The sequence below is a fragment of the Sus scrofa genome, chromosome 6 (genome assembly GCF_000003025.6).
Source record: "Sus scrofa isolate TJ Tabasco breed Duroc chromosome 6, Sscrofa11.1, whole genome shotgun sequence".
In the NCBI taxonomy this organism is placed as follows: Eukaryota; Metazoa; Chordata; class Mammalia; order Artiodactyla; family Suidae; genus Sus; species Sus scrofa.
This window is the reverse complement of record NC_010448.4, coordinates 162,672,669-162,685,572: the sequence shown is the minus strand read 5'-3', so window position 1 is coordinate 162,685,572 and position 12,904 is coordinate 162,672,669. Positions and strand designations below refer to the sequence as shown.

Here is a 12,904-nt window from a genome sequence, read left to right as displayed (position 1 = left end):
TAAACCCATGGATACATTACAATTACAGTTTTTCCCCCACCATTTCTTCTGTTGCAACATGAGTATCTAGACATAGTTCTCAATGCTATTCAGCGGGATCTCCTTGTAAATCTATTCTAGGTTGTGACTGATAAGCCCAAGCTCCCGATCCCTCCCACTCCCTCCCCCTCCCATCAGGCAACCACAAGTCTCTTCTCCAAGTCCATGATTTTCTTTTCTGAGGAGATGTTCATTTGTGCTGGATATTAGATTCCAGTTATAAGTGATATCATATGGTATTTGTCTTTGTCTTTCTGGCTCATTTCACTCAGTATGAGATTCTCTAGTTCCATCCATGTTGCTGCAAATGGCATGATGTCATCCTTTTTTAAGGATAACCTGACCCCCTTGCTGTACAGTGGGAAAATAAAATTAAAAAAAAAAAAAAAAAAAAAAAAACAGTATAAATACAGAGAACAGAGTAGTGGTTACCACAGGGGGAGAGAGGGGGAGGGGAGGAAGAAATGGATAAAGGGGGTCAACTGTATGGTGACAGTTGCAAACTAATTTTGGTGGTAAGTACACTTTCATGTGTATAGATGTCTAAGTATAATGTCCACATGAAACTTACATAATGTTATAAATCAATGTCACCTCAATAAAAATAGTTTATTGCTAAAAAAAAAAAATAAATAAATAAACCCATGGGACCTCATCAAACTGAAAAGCTTTTGCACAGCAAAGGAAACCAAAAACAAAACAAAAAGACAACTTATAGAATGGGAGAAAATAGTTTCAAATGATGCAACAGACAAGGGCTTAATCTCTAGAATATATAAGCAACTTATACAACTTAATAGCAAAAAAGCCAATCAATCATATGTTCTTAAGAGCTCATAAGCTAAAAATGATCCAGTTGCTTAGGGCAAAAATAAGTCAACTACTTGCAATTTTTCCTGGTCGTGAAACCTCACAAATTTTTCTCATGCTTTCAGAAGTGTTTTCTTACCATCTGAAGATTAAATTCATTAATAAAATTCATAATATTATTTTTATGGAGTCCTTCAATTCAGGCCATTCTACAATATGCCAAATGGCAATTCTACAAAAGCAGCTCTATGAAGCACAAAGACAACACAATCCAGCAATGCAGTTCTCAGATTATCTAGTGTGGTCCAAAGTCAGGGGAGCTAATAAACTGTGTATCTTCAATCAGATTTCCATTAATGCTGTTTCTTGCATCTAGACTTTTATTTAGAATAAGAGAGCAAAGAATATGAGCTTCTACTATGTACCAAATTTCTGGAATAAAAAAAGCCTACTCAGGTAGTTAAAAGCATAATCTTACAGTCTTACACTCCACTAAGTGAAAGATATGATATGTTCTTTTGAAAATTAAGAAATCAGCAAAGCTGTGTGCCTGGGTAGATGATCAAAGAAGAACACGTGGATAGGACCAACGTTACTCATGAAAAACATACAGGATCTAATCTAATGCACTGACGATTGGCATAATATTGTGGACTTCTCACTTTTCAATTTTAAATAGACAATATATTTTCTCTTTTAATTACAACTGGATTTTCATTGAAATTGTTGGCTACTGTGTCAAGCTGGCCAAAGGCTTTCTTACATTTCAAAGAGACAAAATCTTGGGAGTAACTATACACTCACTAGGGAGTGCGTTTGGCCTGTGCTCTAAAATGCCACTTTGAGGAAAGGGAGTCTGGAAAAGTTCCCTGTTCAGTGATTGTGTTTTAATAAATAAAAAGGCAGCTGCAATGAAGAGAAAGCAGCATATGAGACAAAAACCCTACAAGTAAATTGTCGGCAAAATGTTGCAGTCATCCCCCGGCATGTGCTTGTGAGAGAATGATGGGACGCTTGTCAACACACGTAGAGCAAATGATAGGAAAAGACTCCCATATATAATTCATTGCTCTATCAAGTTAAATACACAAATACCTCAATTGTAGGTTGGCACAGACTGAATATTTTAAAGCTTCCCACAGTGCTCTGGGTCCTCATTGTTGCCATTCCAGACACCAGGAAACAAGCATTTCCCTCACTCAGAGTCACTGACAAGCACCTCTCTTCTCTTGGTCAACAAGCATCATCACTTTATGCTGGCTGGCTGTGCCCTCCTTGGCCAGAAGCAATCATGGAGAGACGTCAAGCCAGAGGGAATACACTTAAGTATACTCATATTTTTATATTAGTTAGGTAGAGGGTTCTATTGTTCCTTATTCCAAGAGGAGAATTTTTACTGTAGCATCTACATACGTCAATGAACTTTGTGTGTGTGTGTGTGTGTGTGTGTGTGTGTGTGTGTGCGTGTGTGCACAAGCACTCTCCCTATCCTAGGTGTAAACTGCTTGAGAATACTGAGCTGTCCTTATTGTCTTGGTGCACCCAGCACCTCTCATGTAGGCAATGCTTTTAAAAGTTGACTACAAATGAATAAATGACTACAGAAGGATTTCCCCCACCATAAAAAATTTGATTTCTGAGCGCTCAACACCATCACCTCACTGATCTTCGTTCTATACGCTCATTCATGTCCGATTCAAATCATCAAAGGTACATTGAGAGCACTTCATACAATATATGCTGCACGAGATTTCTGCATATAATTTCTCATTTGAAATCCAGTTTTATTGACAAAATGGTACTTCAAATGAACAGTCTTTGACATCATAGGTACTTATATCTTTAGAATAAAACTGTTGAGTCCTCCAAGTGGATGTGAAAAACAAGGGGGAAAATTAGCCAAGAACATGAATGATGGCTTCTTACTAGATTATTAGTTAAAAATCACTCATTCTTTGCCCAAGCACTGTTCGTCCAGGTCATTTTTTTTTTTTCGTTAAAAAGAAGACTTTAAATTATTGAATACAATGAAGACATAATCTATGTAACTGAACAGTACCTAAGGATAATGTCAGCTGTAAAAATAGAGTTGCTCTCTGTGTCAAACGAGATACTATAAGGAGCTGAAGAAGAAACCATTCTGCTCCCAAATTCATTCATTCCCAAAGATGGTCAAGAGGAGGAAGGAAGTAAAGAAGAGGAAGGGGAAAGCAGTGGGTTCCTCCCATTAATAATAATAAGTGTGATAATTTAAACAGTAACAGTTAACATTTATTAAGGTCTTACTACGTAACAGGCTCTATTCCATTCCACTCTTTATTATTAACATGTCTTTTTAAGAATGAGAAAACATGAATTGCTGTTGTGGCTCAGCAGGTTACGAACACGACTAGTATCCATGATGATGTAGGTTCGATCCCTGGCCTCGCTCAGTGGGTTAAGGATCCGGTGTTGCTGTGAGCTGTGACATAGGTTGTAGACATGGCTTGGATCTGGCATTGCTGTGGTTGTGGGTTGTAAGCTGGCACCTGAAACTCTGATTCGACCCCCAGCCTGGGAATTTCTGTGTACTGTGGGTGCAGCCATAAAAAGAAAAAAAGAAAAAAAAAAAAAGAACGAGAAAACAGGTTTGAAGAGGTTAAGTAATTTTCCAGAGATCACATGGCTGACTAGTGGTGGAGCTAGAATCAGAATCCAGATGTGTATAACTCCAAGTCTGAGCAGCTCACCTAGATCCACAGAGTCCTGTCTCACCAGGGCCTTACAGAATATCAGAGGCAAGAATCGGGGTGTACACACTCCCTAAAGGCCAGAATACATTCTGCCCCTGTTCTACCCTCAGATCCAATCCTGGAGCTTTATTATTTATTTATTTATTTATTTTTTATTTATTTATTTTTTAGGGCCACACATGCAGCATATGGAGGTTCCCTGGCTAGGGGTCAAATCAGAACTATAGCCGCTGGCCTAACCACAGCCACAGCATTGCCAGATCCAAGCTGCATCTGTGACCTACACCACAGCTTACGGCAATGGTAGATCCTTAACCCACTGAGCAAGGCCAGGGATCGAACTTGCATCCTCACGGATCCTCGTCAGATTCATTTCCTCTGAGCTATGACAGGAACTCCAAGTCATCTTTCTTTCAATCCTGGGGCTTTGAAATCCAGTTAGATGCTGCTAACTCTTGAATTTATAGCTCATGTCCAACCTTTACAGGAATTTAAGACAGATATTTAATTGCCTTCCAGACATCTTTATTTGGATATTTACTGGACCCCTCAAATTAACATGTCTGAAATCGAATTCTTCATTTTTTTCCTTCAGTTGCGCTGACCAGTTATTGAGGCCAAAGACATAGCCATATCCTTGGCTCCTCTCTCTCTAATCTCACACTAATCCACAAGCACATTCTTTGACACTGTCTGAGAGGTCTGTCCTGAATGCAATCACTTTTCAGCATTGTACCTTAGAACCCAAGCCCCATGCACTCTCCCCTGGGTCACTGCAGGTGCCTCCTTATCAGCCTCCCTCCAACCTCCATTTTCTTCTCACTGGGCCACTGCAGCAGCTCCCCTGCCCACGACCCGTCTCATCTTTCTCCTGGATGACTATAACCACGCCTATCCTCAGCTCCCTGCCTTTACTCTTGCTTTTTCCCTTTCACTGGCCCTTTTAGTCTATTCTCTAGCCTGCAGCCAACTGATATTTTAAAATATAAATTAGATTCATGTCACCTCCCTTGTTCAAAGCCTTCTAATGTCTTCCCATTAAAAATTTAGGGCAAAACTCAAAGTCCTTGCCTGACCTACAATGTTCTTCATCTGATCTAACTCCTGTCCATTTCTCAGTTCTCATTCTCACCACTAGCTCACTGCGCTCAGTCATACTGGCCTTCCTGCTTGTGCTCATCTCTGGGCCTTAACTCCATGCCATTCCCTTTGCCTGGAATGCTCTCCCCTAGATCTTCAGATGGCTCACTCCCTATTTCATTTACATTTTTGCCTAAATGTCCCACATTATCTAAAATAACTCTCTTTCTGTAACTCCCTATCTATTCTTCCAGCTTTCCTTTTCTTCATGTCACCTACCAGTAGCTGATATCATAGTATATATTTATTTTGTTATTCTCCACCACTAGAATGAAAGCTTCATGAATAAAGACTTTGTTTTGTTCAAGTTGTATCCTCAGGAACTAGAATGGAATCTAGCACAAAGTAGGTAATCAACAATCAGTAAACATCTATGGACTAAATGCTGTTTCTCTGGAGTCAGACAAAAGGCCTTGAATATATTTGGTGCAAAAATATTTATTAAATGAAAATGGACATGGATACAAGGGTATGTAGTAGATGAATAAGATATGTTTGGAGTCACCAGACTCAAAGCTGCAGGGTCACTTTTTTTTTTTTTCCTTATTACAGCTGAACCTGGGGCAATTGAAGTTCCCAGGCTAGGAGTTGAAATGGAGCTGCAGCTGAGGCCTATGCCACAGCCACAATCACACCAGCTCCAAGCTGGATCTTTGCCCTTTAGCTTGCAGCAATGCCAGATCCTTAATCCAGTAAGCAAGGCCAGGGATCAGACTAGGTCAAATTTTTAACCTGAGGAGCCACAAAAGGATCACTGCACGGTCACTTTTTTTTTTTTTTTTTTTAATCTTTTTAAGGCTGGATCCATGGCATACGGAAGTTCCCAGACTAGGGGTCAAATCAGAGCTGCAGCCGCTGGCCTACACCACAGGCACAGCAATGCCAGATCTGAGCTGCATCTGACTTGCGCCACAGCTCATGGCAATGCCAGATCCTTAAACCACTGAGCAAGGCCAGGGATCAAACCTGTGTCCTCATGGATGCTAGTCATATTCATTTCCACTGAGCCATGATGGGAATTCCCAAGGTCACTTTTTTTTTTCTGGCCTTACCAAGGTATAACTGACAAAATTGCAATATATTTAAAGTGTACAATTTGATGATTGGATCTATGTGTACAGTATAAAAGGATTCCCACCATTGGAAACTAACACATTTATCCCCTCACATATGCACCTTTTTATCTTCTGGGGAGAAGACTTAAGTTCTATTCTCTTAGCAAACTGCAATTACATAATACTGTATTATCAACTGTAGTGAACATTAGATCATCAGACCCTACCCATAACTGAAAGTTTGTACCCTTTACCAACTTTTTCCTATTTCTCCTAACTCTAGAATGCGGCAATGACTTTTGAATCTCTGATTCTATGAGTTCAACTTTTTTAAGACTTCACAATATAAACGATGTCATGCAGCTGTGCCTTTATCTGGCTTAAAAATAACTTAGCATGATAACTTTTAAAGTCCCATTCAAGGGATGGTAGAGAGTCTGGGTGAGGATCGATGAGCAAGCCAAGTAACTGACTCATTTTGAAATCCTATCTCTTGCAGTATGGGCATTATGAAAGAATCCTACCCAGGTAATGATGCCTTCTTTAAAAATGGTGGAGTTGGGTCTTGCATTATGGAGGAAGGGACGAAATCTCCATTTATCAGATTGGCTTTTCCTTTTCTTTCCCAGAAGAAGCATTTCTTCCAGACTGGGCTTACACATCTCTAGTGCCTAAAAATTCACAGTCACATTTACCAAAGAGTTGCCTGCTCTATCAATTCCCCAAAATCATTCTTCTTTAACAAATACAAATGCTAAGCAATTATAGAAAGAAAAGAGGAGGAAACTAGTATTTTCAGAGCATCTGCTATGTGCCAAGAATCGTGCTGAACACTTTGCTCAAATAAACGATTTATTTAATCCTCATAACGACATGGGATAGAGTTATCCCCAGTTTAGAGATATTATAATTAGAGTCTAGAGAGGGGATGGGACTTGCCTAAAATTTAGTACCTGAACTGAGACAATTTCATGATTTTGTGAAAAAAAAAAAAAAAAAACCAAACCAAAACCAAGATGAACAAATAACCGGAACACCACACAGAGGTTAACACCTTAAGGTTCCAGCAAGAAATTAGGTGGCATACTCAAACTAGCTAATACAGAAAGAGAGTTTAAAGTAGGATTATTTTCAAAAGTGGAAGCAGGGTGTAAGAAAACCTGTATGGATAGTGCTGTAACCAGAGGTGAGCTACCATCTGGGAGTAGTTAGCAGACCTTAGAAACTGAGGGGCTGTGTTGAGAGGGCCACTTTACAGCAACTACAGCTTCAATCAAGGGACAGAGCCAGGTAGTTTGACCCCCTCAGGGAGGAAACCCCTGAGAAAATAAATGCCATGTTACTGTTTCTCACTCCCTCTCATCTTTCAGTGGTACACCTGACAGGCTGAATGGAGGAATCGCATGTAAAGCGAGTCTGTTGATATGATCCATACAGGTCAGCCTGGGGGTGAGGTAGAAGACAGAGCGTGTAAAAGGGTGAAGACAGGATCAGTTGGGACAAATGAAATATATGTAACATACCCACATAAAGAAGGTCACGTGGACCTTTAAATAAACCTGAATTTGGATTATACTTTTTGTCTAAATTGCCACACTGTATGCTTCAACCTGCCAACTCTTGTTTTGTTCCCTATAATGCTCTAAACAAAAGATTCTCTTTAAATGACGAGGATTTTGCAATTACAGCCCAATTTAATGAAAATTATGTGCTTTTTTCATATCAACTGCCTTGAAAACTCCTCTTTGGTACTTCATGAACATCCCATAGTTCTTTCACACCATTTATATATAGCCTTTTTTAATTGTTTCTGTAAAACAATTAGAATTTCATTATTATATTTGAAATTTTAATATAGTCATTATAATGTCAAAGGAAACTTCTCGGAGACACATTCATATTTTCATATTAATGGAAGTGCTGTTATAATGTTAATAGAAAAATGGGTTTAATCAATTATTTAATTCATTCATTAACTACATACTACTCCAAAACTCAAGGGAATGTAAAACAAACAACTCATTTAAAACAACAAAAAGGATTGTGCTTTGGATACTTTCAAGGTATAGTCAATAACTTTAAATCATTTTAATCTGGAATCACTAATCCCAGAGGAATAGAAATGACATGAAAAGAACATAGTCCTTTGAGTCAGAGGGACCTGGAGTTAAGTCCTAGCCTACAATGCACAGCTGTGGTTTTGCGGAGTATCTTCAAGTTTCTGAGCCTATGTTTCTTTGTCTACAAAATGGGTGAAATAATATATAACTCACAGGGTTGTTTGTGGATTGTGGTAAATAAAATATGCAAGGATTCTGTGACAGTGATTGGCAACTTGAAGATCTTCAAGAAACAGCAGGTATTACTTACTTACTTTTTTTTTTTTTTTAAACTAGGGCTTCTTTCAGATATCCTCGCCTCCCTTCTCACTTAAGGATCTCTTTGCCTTCACCTCTCACCTCCAGAGCAGGAAACTAGCCCTAAAGAATGAGTCCTTTGCTTCCTCTTCTATGTGTCCTGTCCTTTCTTTTTTTATTTCCCAGGACAAAGGCACTAGCTAAGAAACAGTCCATCACCCTATCAATGCATTTCTTTAAGTCCTAGCACAAAAAAAGGAAAGAATAGGCAAAAGTTTATTTCATTTTATTTTTTTATGTCTCTGATAAAAGAGAAACCACTCCCCAATCCTGGACATCTAAAACCCAAGGCAGGGGCAGAGGAGCTGGAACCCTGAAACCTTTAATCCAGGAAGGATAATGACCTTTTCCACTGGATCCACATATTTGGCATAGTCTTTCCCTAAGGAAGTTGGCAGAAATGAGGTTGGATTTAGGATCAATAGTAGGTATTATTATTGTTCCAATTTTATAAGGTAAGAGAAAAGATAAAAGTCAAACCAGATTTTGATTAGAAGGAGAGCCACAGGGGCAGCTGCCAATGATACTAATATCTGAGATCCATTCATTGTAACTAAAAGTACAATGAGATGACGGCAACAAGTGCATGTAAGAGAACTACTGACCACGTGGTTGGAAGTAGTACCTTGACAAGACTTGGGGTAGAGGTGTATGTAGGACAGAAGACAACGTATTTTTAATAATAGGTGAGAGAGGGAAGGTAGGTCCTTAGCTAGAAGGTTTTGTTTTGCTGAGAGGGTTTGCACATTTGAGGTCAATGCTGAAATTTTCAAGATAATAGAACAGAAGCTATATCATGTAACCAAAGGTTTTTCTTCCGTCCACTTCCCCCCATGCAGCACTAAGACTCTACGCTAGGTTAAACTATTAAACTAATACTTAAAGAATATTAGATTACAGGATTTCCAAATCATTGGCTGGCTTGAGAAAGTTGCATGTCTAGCTGGTAGCTATTATTAAGTGCTTGGGTTTGAGAGCATCACTTTCTCCCTTCCCACTCCAAATCCTGAGTTCTTCTCACCTAACTACTTTGTATATCAAAAAAATTCAAATCTTACGATAAAGGATAATGTTCTAAGGGTAGAAACTCAGGAAATAGAGAAAAGTGAAGACCAGGAGGCAAATCCAGAGCTAATTTGTTGGGCTGATTTTCTTAGGTTCACGTTGTAGTTTCGGCCAATAATAGATCCCTTTATCCAAATACTCTTGGTCCTGGGCGCAGAGGAACTTACTGTCTTCCTCACCTGAGCGACCCCACCAAACCTGCCCAGACCTCTCCAGTTAGTTCCTGAAGCTTCATTTTCCTCATCCGAAAAAAGGGAACTACGGCATTTTACAGTTATTTCAAAGATTAAAGAAAACAAATGTAAAGTATCTAGACTTGGCCACGAATGGTAGATGTCATTATCAATTTTGTTGTTTCTCTTTCCAGCAGCATTCTCAGACTACTTTGCCGTTATTTATTTTCATACGTGTCTTTGCCTCCAGGCTATGAGTGACTCAAGAGCAGGGGGCCCACATCCTCAGCACTCCGCACAGAGAATGCCATCACATGAGTGTCAAAGGAGTGAAAGAATAAATGACTCTCTCCTACTCTCAACACCGCTCTGCCTGCCCAAATGCTTGCAGCCACCTGAATGGCACTGGAGGTTTACTCTACAGAGGAAAGCGGTAAAGGGGCTCCTTAGTAAAGACGACCTTTAGGTTTTGGCCCCCTCACAACTCATTTCCTTCTTCTGCTCTCATTTCACAGGGAGAGAGAAGGGATGAGACATCAAGGGAAAGGACACGGAATCCTGAGGAGCTGATATGCAATTTGCACCTCCACAGATTGCCCTGAGGACCTTAAGTTGCAACTAATTATCACCAGTAATTAGTGCAGCTCTTTAGAGAGGCAAAAAAAATAGTGTCCTGTAGAGAGCACCCCATGTTCCTCAGAGAGAAATTCAGATGGGACAGATGTCACTCCCCTGCTGGTGTCTTTCCTTGATGAGGGGGCTCCAGCTTGCTTCAGCAACTGACCCAGAGACTGACTGCCTGAACCAACAAGATACTGACAACAAGAACAACACAATGCATCTCGAAAGTTTTCTGAAATTTAAAAAGAGCTTTTTCATCGACAACATCTTACTAGATTCTCAGACCAATCCCGTGACAGAAACGATCAATTCATTCATTGTACACCTACCATGTGCAATTTATTCTGCTAAGCAGAGGAAACATGGTAATAAACACATCCATACCTGCCTTTACAGAATCTGAAGACCCATGCAAGAAGCAGTAAGTAAATATGCCATTATAGCCCTGTATGATCAGGGCTATAATAAAAGTATACATAACTATGTTTAAAAAATACATCCCCATGTTACAGAAATGGTCATGTGACCAGTTAACGTAGAGGAGGTAGCATTTGACCATCACTGCAAATGCATGAAAGTTAGCAACATCTGGGAGTTCCCGTTGTGGCGCAGCAGAAATGAATTCCACTAGGAACTGTGAGGTTGCAGGTTCGATCCCTGGCCTCACTCAGTGCGTCAAGGATCTGGTGTTGCCGTGAGCTGTGGTATAGGTCGCAGACGCAGCTGGAATCCTGCGTTGCTGTGGCTGTGGTGTAGGCTGGCAGCTGTAGCTCCGATTAGACCCCTAGCCTGGGAAACTCCACATGCCACAGGTGCGGCTCTAAAAAGCAAAAAAAAAAAAAAAAGTTAGTAATATCTCCATCATGAATATAAGGAAACTGAAGCTCACAGAAGTTAAATAACTTGCTCATAGTTATACAGTAAATAGAGAAGCCAAAACCTAAGTCCTTCAACATCAAACCTCTGGTTTGTTTTAAGAGAACACCTCTATTCAGTATAGAATTTGCCTCTACAGCTTTCCTACAAATGTTTATCTAGCTTCTGCTTAAACGTTTAGTGGAAAAAAAAAACGTGTATCACCTTATTAAGTATCCCATTTCATTGTAAGATAGAGCTTCTTTTTTTTTTTTTTTTTTTTTTTTTTTCCCGCAGCCACATCTGCAGCACATGGAAGTTCCTGGGCTAGGAGTCAAATCGGAGCTACAGTTGAGGCCTATGCCACAACCACAGCAACACTGGATCTGAGCCACAGCTGCCATCTACACTGCAGCTTGTGGCAACACCAGATCCTTAACCCACTGAGAAAGGCCAGGAATTGAACCAGCATCCTCACAGAGACAGTATCAGGTCCTTAGAATGGGAACTCCTAGAGCTCGTTTTTTTAAAATGTTCTTGCTTAACAGAAATGGCAATGAGGAGGAAATGCTGTGCTTACAGAGAAAAAAAGCCTTGGACATAGTTGTGGACACAGAATATCTGGCTTACCAAAGAGTTTTGTGAGCTAGACAGAAAAAAGTGGTTTGACTAACGTGAAATGGGAACTCCTAGAGCTCGTTTTTTTAAAATGTTCTTGCTTAACAGAAATGGCAATGAGGAGGAAATGCTGTGCTTACAGAGAAAAAAAGCCTTGGACATAGTTGTGGACACAGAATATCTGGCTTACCAAAGAGTTTTGTGAGCTAGACAGAAAAAAGTGGTTTGACTAACGTGAAATGATGGCATAGTCCAAGAGTTGATAAGGCTGTGGAACAAGCAGAATTCTCATACACTGCTGGAAGGAGTATCACTTGGCAGTACTGGCAGTCTTTGTAAGGTAGAAAATATGTTTAGAAGGCTGAATGAGGTCCCTTCCAATAATGTCCCCAGTCTAATCCCTGGAACCTGCAAATGTTACATTACATGACAAAAAGGACTTTGCAGATATGATTAAATTGGGTATCTTGAGATGCAGAGGTGATCCTGGGTGGGTCTGATGTAATCACAAAGGTTCTTGTAAGAGAGAGGGCAACGTAAGACAAGGGAAAAGAGAGTTTTAAAGATGCCATGCCACTGGCTTTGATGATGGAGGAAGAAGTTATGACCAAAAAATGCAAGGACAATAGCTCTAGAAGCTGAAAAGGCAAGAAAACAGATTTCTCCCTGCAGCTGGATGAATCAACATTGTCAACACCTTGATTTTAACCCCATAAAGCTCATTTTAGATTTCTTATCTTCAGAACTGTACAATAACATTTTGTTGTTGTTTTGAGCAAGTAAGTTTGTGTTAATGTTACAGCAGCAACAGGAAACTAATAAAATATGCATATTCAATAAGTGAACACTTTCACTCTTATATGGCCAACAGAAATACATACATATGAGCACCAACAGACATATACAATAATATTCCTAGAATACTACTTGTAATACACAAAGCTATAAAGTGCCCAAATGCCATCAACAGCATAATGACTAAGTCAATTGTGACTAAGTTATAATAGTAGTTATCTTTGGGGGAGGGGAGTATATGGAAAGCTTCTGAGATGCTAGTGATGTTCTGGTTCGTAATCTGAGTGTTCAGACAGTGAAAATTCATTGAACTGTACATTTATTACATATACACTTTTTTTGCTTTTTAGGGCCTTACGTGCAGCATATAGAGTTTCACAGGCTAGGGGTCAAGTTGGAGCTGCAGCCGCCAGCCTATGCCACAGCCACGGCAACCTGGGATCTGAGCCACAACTGCCACCTATACCACAGCTCATGGCAATGCCGGATCCTCAACCCACTGAGTGAGGCCAGGGATCAAACTCGCATCCTCATGGATCCTAGTCAGGTTCGTTAACCACTGAGTCACAAAGGGAACTCCTATA

General features: G+C 39.9%; 1 protein-coding gene across 2 annotated transcripts in view; it reads right to left on the bottom strand.

Annotated features, from left to right (window-relative positions):
- AGBL4 (ATP/GTP binding protein like 4) overlaps nt 1-12,904 on the bottom strand; it is a 1,262,788-nt gene that overhangs the window by 530,710 nt on the left and 719,174 nt on the right. The window lies entirely within an intron of this gene.